Consider the following 13,755-nt stretch of genomic DNA (forward strand, 5'->3'; position numbering starts at 1 on the left):
ATATGTGTGGATTTTCAAATACCCATGAGAAGAAATCAACTTAAAATATAACGGGAATGTATTATTTTTATAAAGTACGTGGAAGCTGAAATCATTCTGTTCATCTTCCTTATTTAAGTTTATTATCATCCACATTAGACAAGTCAAGTGAAAGACTCTTCTGCAAACCCTCTCTTTATAGGGCAGACACTGAAATGTTAATTTCTTCCTTTGTCTTTCCTTGCAACAGGTTGATCATGCAATCTATTTGAGTTACTGCTAGAAGGGAAATGTTGCATGACTTTGAACTAATGCCTCTTCTTCCATTGATTTTTAAATTCACATACGTGGATGTTCCAGCAAGAGAAGATCACCAGCATGCAGAGTTTTGAAGCTAATGATAAGAGTCCACAGGGAAATGGTTAAGTTGGCAGTACCTGGGGCATCTTAGACTTCTTCACAGAGTGGTCCAAGAAGGGAGTAAGAGGCTCTTCTGATAATCACCTAATAGAATAAAGAAAACATTCCTCTGTTGGGTGGCCATACAGAAAGACTGACCATTACTGGACTGGCTATTTCTATAAAATTGCCACAAAAATGCTTAATAAAGAGAAAATGAACAGCGTATGGACTCTAGCTGAGACTTCATGGAAACACCCAGGGAAAAGAAAAAACAGAGGGCATCTCCCAATGTGCATGGAAGAAGTAAAATGTTTCCCTAAATCTTTATATCAATGTCAACATTTTGGACGGAAATACACTCTTAGAAAAAGATTAGTTCTGGTTTGCTTAGAAAGAATTTTCCCAGCGCATAATCCTGTGTGAATTTTTAATATGTAGAGTTTACATTGTCAGTCAGTTCCATTTGGTTATTTTCAATACGATTTCTTTTTGACCTATGAATTATTTGGAAGTGTGGGTTTTAAAATTTCTGAATATATTGATTTCTTGGCTATCTTTAGTTATTGATTTGCTAATTTTAATGCACTGTTTTTTGTTGAGTAGTGCCTTGTGGTCAAGAATATGATCAATTTTTGAAGATGTTCAATGTGTGCTTGAAAATAGTATGTATTTACTATATTTTTGTAGGACTATGTACATATACAGTGTATACACACATATATCAATTATGTCAAACTTAACTCTGTTGTCCATATTTTCTCAGTTCTTTCTAAGTTTTGGTGTGGTCAGTCTGTCTTTGAGAAAGGTATGTTAAAAATCTTCCAGTGTAATCTGTAATTGTAGATTGTTAATGTCTCCAGTGTGTTTCTGCTTATTTTTTTGCTGCATGTATTTTGAGGTTATGTTTTTTAGGTGGCCACAGAATCAGAGTAATTATGTCTTCATGGTGAATTTATCATTAAATAGAGCAGCCCTTGATCCTTACTTTTTTTTTGCCCTTAAGTCTGTTGCATTTATGTAAGCTTTCCTTTGGTGAGCATTCATCTGGTGTGATCATCAGTGGTTGCCCAACCAAAATCCATGTATCCCTCTTCCTTCCAGTGGAACCTCTGTTTTGTTCAGGTAGCCATCTATGTCTCTTTCACACAGCTAAGCGTCTCAGTTTGATTGTTCTAAGGGTGAGTCCATTCTGTTCCCCAGTTGGTTGGTTATTAGGCATGAAATCCAGTGCTGGCCAGAATGAAGTGTGCTGGTAGGTAGGAAGCCTCCGGGAAAGCGTCCTTCTGAGGAAGAGCCATGGACTCTCATCACCACCTGCGTACTGCTGTTTGTGGCATCATCCCTGGAATTGCTGCAGGCATCTTGCTACAAGCCTAAAAGCCAATGCAGAGCAGGGAGAAGGAAAGCACCCCAGTCCTTTGTGCAAACATTTGCCCAATTTCTTTTTACATATCCTTTGAATTTTCTTGTGTAATTTTTCATTTAGTGCCTTATATAAATTGACAAAAGTTGAGTTGCTTTGGACCCAAACACGTAGGGCTTTAAAAAAAAAAATCTGTCAAAAGGTACATTCATCCATTTACATTCATTTAGTTATATATCTGCTCTTCTGTCATCTTGTTTTGCTGTTTTCAACTTCTCTGCAATTCCTTTCACTTTCTAATCTTTTGTTATACATACTTGGTTTTATTTGCTTTCTTCCTTATAATTTTTGAAAATTCTATTTTTTCATTATGCAAGCAGTTTTTTTTTAAAAAAATAAGAAAAACCCTTGCTGTTCCATGCCAATTTGGTAAAAGCAAAAATTGATGCAATCTAAATGTTAGCAAGAATTAAATAAGTCATTATACATACAAAGAATGAGTTGTTTATAAGCAGTTGAAGTGGTAATATTGATATTCACCTAGAAAAAATGTTAAGACAAACTGCTGGATGATAAAAGCAGTTTTATAAAACTCTGTGTACAGTTGACCTTCAGTGACTTCCTTTACTCTGTTTCTATTCCAGTTATGTTTGGCAGAGGTTCTGTTATGTTTCTGACATGTAAATCCACCTTTCCCCAGTTTCCACAGCTAGTTCAGGCTTTCTACCATACTTCTATTCCTTTAGTCCTATCATTGGCCCGAGTGGTGGTATAAGAATTAGGGTTTCTATTTTTCTAGGAAGCCTTTTTTTCCTTCATAAATCCATGTTGTGCTTCATCCCTTCAATCAGTATTAATGGCCGTTTACTAAGTGCCACATATTTAAGTGTAATTCTAAGGCCAGATGTTTACATGTAACTATAAGATTATGTAATCTATAAACTAAAAATAACCAAAGGAAAAGACTGGAAGATAGGTGTCTAGAAAATAAAAGCCCAGGAGGGTAGCTTTGACCAGGAATGAATAAGAGATAGTCTCTCATTCATGCATTGGCTGTGTTTCATCTGAGTACTAAGTACTAACTAGGGCACTGAGTACTAAGTACTTAATAGGGTAAACACAGCAGAATGATGTTCAAGGAAAGTAAAAGAGAGGAGTAAGTCCGAAGTTACTTGTGCCCTGTGAGTGTTACTCAGGAACTCACCAAGAGAAAAATCCTGCCACTTCCATACCTTAGAAAACCAATAGCTTTATTATCTGCTTCAGTTTCCTCCTTTGTAAAATGAGGTAATAAATAATGCCAACCCCCGAGATCTAGTCTGAGGACTGAGTGAACACAGGTAAAATGGGGTAACAATTATACCACTATCATATATTATAATGGTATTATTATGTATTAGATATATAACATGTGACAGTGATATAAAATATTATATAATATTAGATATATCAGGCACTGCTCTACCTACCTTTCATGTTAGCGCCTTCAATCCTCATGACACTCTGTTGTTTTTTGCAGATGGGGTTAAAGAGGCTAACTCTAAACATTTTCTTTAAGAAATAAAAATGTTTTTCTAGAAATTTCAGAGACATCAGGACTAGTCATTATAAACTGGGAAAAACTGAAATTGTTTTTTAAAGAGAAAAAAACACTGTTACTCTAAGAGCATAGAAGTGTGTCATGCACATTTACTCTTACCAATTAAATTCCATTGCAGTTAAAATAGAACTTATTCAGGCAGTAATTACATATGGGACAACAGAATTTGCACTGAAGTGTTTTTAGCTTTATTACAAAGTCAGCTGTTACGTCTGACCCTTTCGAAGATACAGGGTGGGAGCTCTTCTTCCATAGCCCAGACTCCCCGAGGCAGGCATTTTGCTGGCTGTATCCACTGCACACTTTCCCCACTGAGTACCAGCCATGTGGATGGGTGACATGGAGCCACCCAGATTCTAGTCTATATGGCCCAAGGAAATCAGCTTAAATCCATCCTCTCATTCAATTATTCAGGGGTGGACACATTCAGTCCTAAGCCAACCTATATTGTCTTTGCCTGAGTAAGTTCAATCAGCCTGAAACCCAGACATCTTCCTTAGTGACTGGAGAAAGGGATAGTCCTCTGAAGGGTGTGGTGTGAGGAGATGAGATTTGGAATTGCTGCTGCCATTTTGCAACCAAGAGGAAACCTAGCTGATCATAAAGCCAACATTCAGAAAAGGACATAGCCCAGATAATTTCAGAAAAGTACAATTCAGACCCGGATGAAATTTAACATAAAGATCACTCTTATCTTTGGACTTTTCAGTCACACGAACCAATAAATTCCTTTTATTTTAAAGCCATTTTGAGTTAGGGTTTCTGCCCTTTGCAACAGAATGCATCTTAGTCGGTGCTGGTTGTGGTGTCAGGCAACAGGTTTGCAGGGAAATATATGAAATCCAGGAGTGGTTATTTAACCAAATGGTAACATAATCAGTAATAACTTGGTTTTTTATTAATGCAACTGATTGACTACTTTCAATGTCTTTTAAGTCTAGCCTACACTTACTATCTTTCTCACTTTTGATGTGGTCCCTCCACAGTTTGTTCATTCTTGGTGATCTGGCTGGACAGCCTTTCTTAGTTTCCTAATTTGCCTTTCAGAACTTTGCACAGTTCTGTTTTGCCAATTTGGCAGGCTTTTCCCTGTCCCGCGCTCGCATATAGTCTGTTCACCTGCCAGAATTGTTTGTTTAAAGACCATCCAGCTCTTTGGACTCCTTTCTTCCCATCAAGTCTTTTTTTTGCCAATGCCCTGAACTTGCTGAAATTTGCTTTCCCAGAGCTGATTATTTTTTCCTCATCAGCGTCTTTCCTTTTCCTTAGGAAAGGAATGTTACGCTTTTTAAAAAAATTACTTTCACAGAAGTTTCCGTTCTCTTTTAGTTCTTTACTAACTCTGTCATTATCAAAAATTGAATTAGAAAGGATCTTTGCCTTATAACGCATTTTGTGACAGGTAATTAGTGGATTTTAAATCTGTTTCAGTTTGTGGGTGACACGTTTTCTACAGCAAATATCAGGGTAGTTAGAAACCTGTCTGATTACCGCATGGGGGTTAGGATATGTGTCCTCATGTGGTTCTGTGTGGGATAAAAATACTAAAGCAGCTGTAAATACGTATTTACATTGTTGGCATATCTTAAGACGCTATAGTAACGTGTTTTGAAAATTAAAAATTACCACCATGGTCCCAGAAGCCAAAATAATGACTTTAGTTTTAACAATTCCCTCCCCTTCCACCACACACACACACTGGCTTTATTTCTATGTGTTCTTGGGAAGGAGAAACCCAGAGGTTTAAGAGGTGGCCACAGAATTCTTCTGAAGGGGAAGAAGATAATTTTTGTAAAAGCAATTTAAAGATTATTGATTGTGGAAAGGTAGCCCTAGGATTTGTCCTGGATGGGTTCAGAGTGAGAATTAAATGGCTCTGTATCAGGGAAATAAGAAACTGCAGTGAATTATGAGCGAAGTGCTGTTATGATGCGCCCCCACCCCCAGGCCGTCGTATGCACATCTCCTGCAGTGTGACTTGTAGCTCGCTCTGTCGAGTGGGAACCTTGTGACTTGCTTTGACCAGTAGAACACAGTGGAGAGATGGTGGACCAGTTGCTCCTAAGGTTCAAGAAGCCTTGTGTGCTTCTGCTTGTTTGCAAGGGACCCAGTCCGACCTCCTGTGAACAAGCCCAGGCTAGCCTCCTAGAGGACAGGAGATGCATGGGGCAGATTCAGGGCAGCCCACTTGTCCCAGCTGAGGCCCCAGGTACGTGACAGCCCAGCCTATGAAAAACATAGCTGATCTGCCAGTGACAGCAGAGCATGAGGTGCTCAGCTGAGTCCGGTCCAGATTGCAACCCAGCAGACTCATGAACTAAATCTCCAGTGACAGCAGACGCATGAGGTACTCAGCTTGAGTCCGGTCCAGATTGCTACCCAGCAGACTCGTGAACTAAATAAATGGTTATTTGGAATGGCTGGTAAAGCAACAAAAGCTGATAGATACAGAAATATTTAAATTTCTGAGGATAGCATCATGGTGGCAGGGGGTGGTGCTGGGAACGGGTGAGACTCTGGGAAAGGAACAGAGATGGTGAAGGAGACAGAGCCCAAGAAGGCAGGTGATGTCAGTGAGAGGTTCGTTGTTTGTTTTTTTTTTTCCAATTAAAATGTGGTTGATTTACAATATTGTGTTAGTTTTAGGTGTACAGCAAAGTGATTCAGTTATATATATATATTTTTTTCAGATTATTTTCCATTATAGATTATTATAAGATGTTGAATATATTTCCCTGTGCTATACAGTAAATCCTCATTGTTTATCTATTTTATGTATAGAAGTTTATATCTGTTAATCCCTTACTTCTAATTTATCCCTCCCCCTTCCCTCTTCCCTTTGGTAACCGTAAGTTTGTTTTCTATGTCTCCGAGTCTGTCTCTGTTTTGTATATAGATTCATTTGTATTATTTTTTAGATTCTACATACAAGCGATATCATATAATATTTGTCTTTCTCTGTCTGACTTATTTCACTTAGTATGATAATCTGTAGGTCCATCCATGTTGCTGCAAATGGTATTATTTTATTCTTTCTTATGGCTGAGTACTATTCCATTGCATAAATATACCACAGCTTCTTTATCCAGTCATCTGGATAAAGTTGCTTCCATGTCTTGGCTATTGTATATAGTGCTGCTATGAACATTGGGGTGCATGTGCCTTTTCAAATTAGAGTTTTCATCTTCTCAGGACATTTGCCCAGGAGTGGGATTGCTAGAAGTTCTTGATGGGGAAAATGTCTGGAAGACAGAACTTAGGTTGGGATCACAGAGTGATACTTTCTTCACTTCTGCCCTAACCCCAGAATTTTCTGCAAATGTCTCTCACTCATATGTACCTTGGACAAATGCCATTTTTCAGAAATCAGAGAAAACGAGTTGTGTTGTACATACCTGTGATCACAAGGGGAGGAAGGGAGGAAGGAAAGGGGAGTAGTTGCCAGAGGTGAGGCTGGAGAGAACCAAACATTTAGAGGAAACACACAATGACCAGAATCGTGGAGTAACCTGGAAGAATATGTCCCGCTCAAGAATTCCTGGAAATACTTGAAGAGTGTTGAGTTTTTCACTCTATGGAGGTTGAAGCCAATTGTGTCCAAATCTTAGTGGTAAGGTCACATCCACAAACCAGAGAACTTTCAGCCACTAGAGGCTGGCATCAGGCTCTGCGGAGTTTCTGTCTACTGTAATGTTTCATATTTCGTTCCTTTTGAAAGTGTGTGACGCAGCGGTTCAGCTCCAGAGTCAGTAAGCACCAGTTTTCATTGCTTCACTGCTGATTTGTTTTTAATACATCTGGAATAAAATGAGAAACTGCTCATCAACCAATGTGAAAAGCCAGACAACAGCGAAGCAAGTGTGAAGTTGAAACCAAATTCCTGGATGTATTTGAAGGGAAGGGAGCAACTCAGGCAAGATGTGGAAGCGGACGGTCCAGCATATTTGGGGGAAGAGAAACAGTTTAGTTTGGCTGATTACAGTGGGCAGTGTTTTGAAATGCCATGTGATGTCTTTTTCCTCCGTAGTATTTCCAGACTCGGTTTTCTTGTTTGTTTGGTTGGTTAGTTGGTTGTTTTTAAAACCCTGCAGCCTTCCCCTGCATTGAGCCAAGAAGCTGAAGATAATGTTTTACAGGGAAAGGGAGGTGGAACGCTACCAAGAACAAAAGAAGTCCTTGCTCAGCATTGAGTTTCAAACTAGATTTTTAACATGAAGTCAGTAGATAAATAGTAGTCTCAAAACAACAGACTTTGAAGCAGGAGTAGGAATTTTCCCAGACTTCTTCAAGCAGAGTTTTTCTATAATGAACCAAAGCTTGGAGGTTTGGCCTCACAGGAAACTGAAGGGGCATACGGTTCTAGAGTGCCTGCCTCACAGAGGAGAGTAAAGCCCCTCTGGTTTGGGAGGAGTGAGCACCTGGCAGCCGCAGAAAGGAGGGAAAGAGGTTTCCATGAATGCCGGGCCTACTTGGGAGTTTGTGGGAAATTAAAAAAAATAATAATTAAGAATGGCCTGGAGCAGGGTCATGCCTCTTGGAGAAATTCCAGTGTTGGAAAAGCAGCAGATGTGGACTGGCTGAGGGGACTCGGGGAGCCCCACAGGTCCCCACACATGGCTCTGGGGTGCTGGGGAAGTAGCCAGCAGGTCCCAGCTCCCGGGGAGGGCATGGCCATGCTGACAAGACCCACCTGGAGGCCAGAAGAGGCCAGGGTTCTCAAGTGAAGCCACAGAGGATGCATGGATGACTCCAGGCATCAGCACGGGTGCCATGGACACCTGTCACATGGCCACAGCCACCATCGCAGGAGGCCCAACCACTGGGAGAGGATAAACTCTCTGCAGTGGAACAAGTCGAGGCAGGCTGGTGATGAGAGAGCAAAGGGCCACCAAACTTACCCCAAGGTTCCTCCATGTCTCCCAGGACTCCCACTGGGGAAGGGGAGGACACTTGAGTAGGGGGGAAACTGTGAAAGATGTGGGAGCAATTTTATTTTATTATTTATTTATTAGAATTTTTTTTCAGCTTTATTGAGGTATAACTGACAAAAATTATACAAGATTAACATTCAAAAATCAGTTGCATTTCTTTACACTAATGATGAATCAACAGAAAAAGAAAGTAAAGAAGCAATCCCCTTTAAAATAGCACCCAAAGTAATAAAATACCTAGGAATAAATCTAACCAAGGAGGTGAAAGAATTATACACAGAAAACTATAAACCATTGATGAAGGAAATTAAAGAAGACTGTAAAAAATGGAAAGATATCCCATGCTCCTGGATTGGAAGAATCAACATTGTTAAAATGGTCACACTGCCCAAGGCAATCTACAGATTAATGCAATCCCTATCAAATTATCCAGGACATTTTTCACAGAACTAGAACAAATCATAATCAAATTTATATGGAACCACAAAAGACCTAGAATTGCCAAAGCATTACTGAAGAAAAAGAAAGAGGCTTGAGGAATAACTCTCCTAAATTTCAGACAATACTATAGAGCTACAGTCATCAAGACAGCATGGTAAAACAGACATATAGACCAAAGGAACAGAATAGAGAGCCCAGAAATAAACCCACAAACTTTTGGTCAACTAATCTTCAACAAAGGAGGCAAGAATATACAATGGAATAAAGACAGCCTCTTCAGCAAATGGTGTTGGGAAAACTGGACAGCAGCATGTAAAGCAATGAAGCTAGAACACTCCCTCACACCATACACAAAAATAAACTCAAAATGGATCAAAGACTTAAACATAAGATAAGATACAGTAAACCTCCTTGAAGAAAATATAGGCAAAACATTATCTGACATACATCTCAAAAATGTTCTCCTAGAACAGTCTACTCAAGCAATAGAAATAAAAGCAAGAATAAACTAATGGGACCTAATGAAACTTACAAGCTTCTGCACAGCAAAGGAGACCATAAGTAAAACAAAATGACAACCTATGGTATGGGAGAAAATTTTTGCAAATGAAACCAACAAAGGCTTGATCTCCAGAATATATAAGCAGCTCATATGACTTAATAAGAAAAAAACAAACAACCCAATCCAAAAATGGGCAGAAGACCTAAACAAGCAATTCTTCAAGGAAGAAATACAAATGATCAATAGGCACATTAAAAAATGCTCAATATCACTAATTATCAGAGAAATGCAAATCAAAACTACAATGAGGTATCACCTCACACCAGTCAGAATGGCCATCATTAAAAAGTCCACAAATGACAAATGCTGGAGAGACTGTGGAGAAAAAGGGAACCCTCCTACACTGCTGGTGGGAATGCAGGTTGGCGCAGCCACTGTGGAAAACAGTATGGAGATTCCTCAAAAGACTAGGAATAGACTTAGTATATGACCCAGCAATCCCACTCCTGGGCAGATATCCAGAAGGAACCCTACTTCAGGATGACACCTGCACCCCAATGTTCATAGCAGCACTATTTACAATAGCCAAGACATGGAAACAGCCTAAATGTCCATCAACAGATGACTGGATAAAAAAGAAGTGATATATTTATACAATGGAATACTATTCAACCATAAAAACCGACAACGTAACGTTATTTGCAGCAACATGGATGTTCCTGGAGAATGTCATTCTAAGTGAAGTAAGCCAGAAAGAGAAAGAAAAATACCATATGAGATTGCTCATATGTGCAATCTAAAAAACAAAACAAAACAAAACAAAACATAAATACATAACAGAAACAGACTCATAGACATAGAATACAAACTTGTGGTTGCCAGGGGGACAGGGGAGGGGAAGGGACAGACTGGGATTTCAAAATGTAGAATAGATTAACAAGATTATACTGTATAGCACAGGGAAATATATGCAAGATCTTATGGTAGCTCACAGAAAAAAATGTGACAATGAATATATATATTCATGTATAACTGAAAAATGATGCTGTATACTGGAATTTGACACAGCATTGTAAAATGTTTAAAAAATTGTATATATTTAAGGTGTGCAGTGTGACAGCTTCATATAAATATAATTATGAAATGATCACCACGAAGAAGCCAAAAGATCTGTTTTAAACCAAGAGATGCTAAACCAATTTTAATTTGTAAAGTCAACCATCAGTGGAAAGACAAGTGAAAATGTAAGGAAGTTACATAAATTTTTGCACATCTGAGTGAATGCATGTGATTTTTTTTTGACCAGAGTGCATGTAGAATATATTTGAAGGAGAATAATGAGAGTGAAAACTGGGGAGGTAGGTGGAAATTTGAATACTAAGGTCTTCTTTGAAAGAAAGGGAATCTAAGACACTCCTTTCGGTTCCCCTGGTCTCTGAGCAGAAGGGCCAGGGCTATAGCTGATAATGTCAGAATAGATGGAAGGGTTTCTCCTGGAGGGTGTTGTGCTAAGTGACATAAGTCTGTCCCAGGAGCACAGATACTGCATGATTCCACTTCCGGGAGGTTATCTAAACTAGTCAGACTCGTAGAAGCAGAGAGCACAGTAGTGGTTGCCAGGGGCTGGGGGTGGGAGAATGGGGAGATAGATGCTCAGTGGGTATGGAGTTTCAGTGATGCTGCACAGATAAGTTCTAGAGTTCTGCTGCGCACCACAGTGCCTGCAGTTAACAGCGATGTGCACTTCCCACTTCTGAGGGTGGGTCTCCTGTTAAGTGCCCCCTCACCCCCGCACAGACACACATACACAAAAGTGATGAGCAAACGCCTGGAGGTGTTGATATGCCTGTTACCTTGACTGTGGTGCTAGTGTGACCGGTTTGGTATGTCCAGACTTGTCAAATTGTGCGTGTTAAAAGTGTGCAGTTCTTTGTACATCAGTTAAACCTCAACAGAGCTGGGGTTTTTATTTTTTAAAGAATAAATTAAGGGTTTTTAATGCTCATAAGGAATTCTTCATTCTTTCTCTGAAATATCAGCCCTCTGCTTAAAGGGTATAAGGAAATATCCTTTCGAAGTAGATTATTAACCATATCATCCCCTCAGATGAAATCCCCACCATCCAGAGTGGAGGGAAGGTCCATTTGAGCACCTTTGAGCCCCTGAGCAGAGTCTGCAGAGCCTGGAGGAGGTGGACCATGATCTCGGCTGGAGCACATCTGTCTCCCCCATTCACGACACTCCTAGGCAGGGAAGAAAAGACTCGCCTTTCCTTCACACCCTTGACTTTGTTGTTTTAGCATGTATTATGCTCCAGTTAAGAGAATAATCCACAGAAATCGACCTCCGAGATTACCGTGTGGCCACCTGTCTTCTGTTTTAACTCAGCATCACCAGCTGATTGCTTCAAAACAGGAACAAAATAGTGAAGGTGGCCCCATAATGTTTCACAGCTCTTGAGTGAAGATCAGGAAGGACTGTCAGAGCTGAAAAAAGCAACACATGTCCTTCAAAGCCAAATCCAGGTCCAGCCATGACATCCTCCTCACGAGTGCACAGCATTCGAGTGAGGCAGGGTTTGGTTGGGGCCACCATTTCTCTGCCGTGGAGGCATGGAGAGCTGGAGGGGAGGACTGTGCAGAAGCAGACAGAGGCATCTGCAGGCTGCCCGGGAACTGGTCTCACCATCTCTGTGCACCTGTCTGCATGTACATTTGGGCCATGTCCAGTCCACAGTGCAAACTGACCACATTCTCATGACAGCTCCCACCCTAGGCATAGTTCTCACGGCTCTGGCATGAACTTTTCAGAGACCTTCAGCCTTGTTTTCTCTCTAGAAGTGCTGGATTGTACACCGGAGTTGCAGAAAACTCACGTTTGCCTTTTAGCACAAGCTTAAATACCCAGTGGAACTTACGAGAGTTATGTGCATTTTTTTAGACCATTTTGGTACTATTAGTGGCACAGTTATAAGACCTTAATTATTTTCCAAAAGTATGACTATACCTTCTTAAATGCCTAATTTGCACTCACTGAATCACACACTAGGAGAACTTGGCTCATTCAGAATTAAAAATACACTGAACAGACTGCAGTCACTTGAGGGGATTCTTTGTCCGCGAGTCAGTCAGTGACTGTGAAACGGTTGGAAAGCTTAACAGAGTCCCACTGAAGACTCTGGTGGACTCTGTCTCACGTCCAGTGACTCTGCTGGTGCAGGCGCCCAGACTACCTTTTCTTCTTACAGATTTGAATTGTTAGGCTTAAAAAATAATTGTATCCAAGCCAGCTGTTCCCCTCTTGGGTGTATACCAAAGAGAATTGAAAGCAAGACCTGGAATACACGTTTGTAAACCCATGCTTATGGCAGCATTATTCACAATAGCCAAATGATGGAAACAACCCAAATGCCCACCAGTGCAGGAACAGATAAACAAAATGTGGCATACGCATTCAGTGAAGTGTTACCGACCCGTGAAATGGAAGGAAATTCTGACACATACTCAACATGGATAAACCTTGAAGACAACATGCTGAATGAAATAAAACAGACACAAAGGGACAAATATTGTATGGTTTCACTCATATGAGGTTCCTAGGGACGTCAAATTTATAGAGACAGAAAGTGGTAACCAGGGGCTGGAGGAAGGGGATCTTGAGGGGTTAGTGTTTAACGGATGCAGAGTTTAAGCGTGGGAAGATGAAATATTCTCGAGATGGATGGTGGCGATGGTCACACAACAATGTTAATGTGCTTAATGCCATTAAGCTGTACACAAAAAATGGTAGAAATGGCTAGATTTTATGTTACTTAAACATATGGTGTATTTTACTACAAAAAAATTTTAAAATAACCGTACCCAAAATATAAAGTTGACTGGAGTCTTCTGGGTGAATTCCATTTGAAATTCATATAAATTTGAATTTAAAAAGCCATCATGCCAATAGAAAGAGCGTGACTCAGAGATCTGTCAGGACGGGGAAAAGCACTGAGACAATATGACTGATGATCTGGCACAAGCCAAAGGAATAATGAAAACTCACATAAATTGAAATAGTATTGATAAAAGAAATCCTTTAACTTGACCAAGTGGATAGACTGAGACTTAACCGACACAGTACCAGTGCCATGGCCATATGCGACTAGCACTTAAAACGTGGCTAGTCTGAACTGAACTGTGCTGTAAGTGTAAAATACACACCAACTTCAAAGATTTAGTGAAAAAATGTAATATATCTCACTAGTCATTTTTATATTGATTAAATGTTTAAATGTTAATATTTGGGCTACCCTTGGTTAAATGAAGCATATTAAAATGAATTTCACCTGTTTTCTTTTTATTTTTTTATTATAGCTACTAGAAAATTTTATTTTATTTGTGTATGCATGTATTTTCGTTTTTGAAGTATAATTGACATATAGTATTATATTAGTTTTGTGTGTACAACATAATATTTTGATATTTGTATATATTGTGAAATAATCACAATAAGTCTACTTAACATCTGTCACCATACATAGTTAAAAACACTCTTT

This window comes from Camelus ferus, chromosome 35 (assembly GCF_009834535.1).
Source record: "Camelus ferus isolate YT-003-E chromosome 35, BCGSAC_Cfer_1.0, whole genome shotgun sequence".
In the NCBI taxonomy this organism is placed as follows: Eukaryota; Metazoa; Chordata; class Mammalia; order Artiodactyla; family Camelidae; genus Camelus; species Camelus ferus.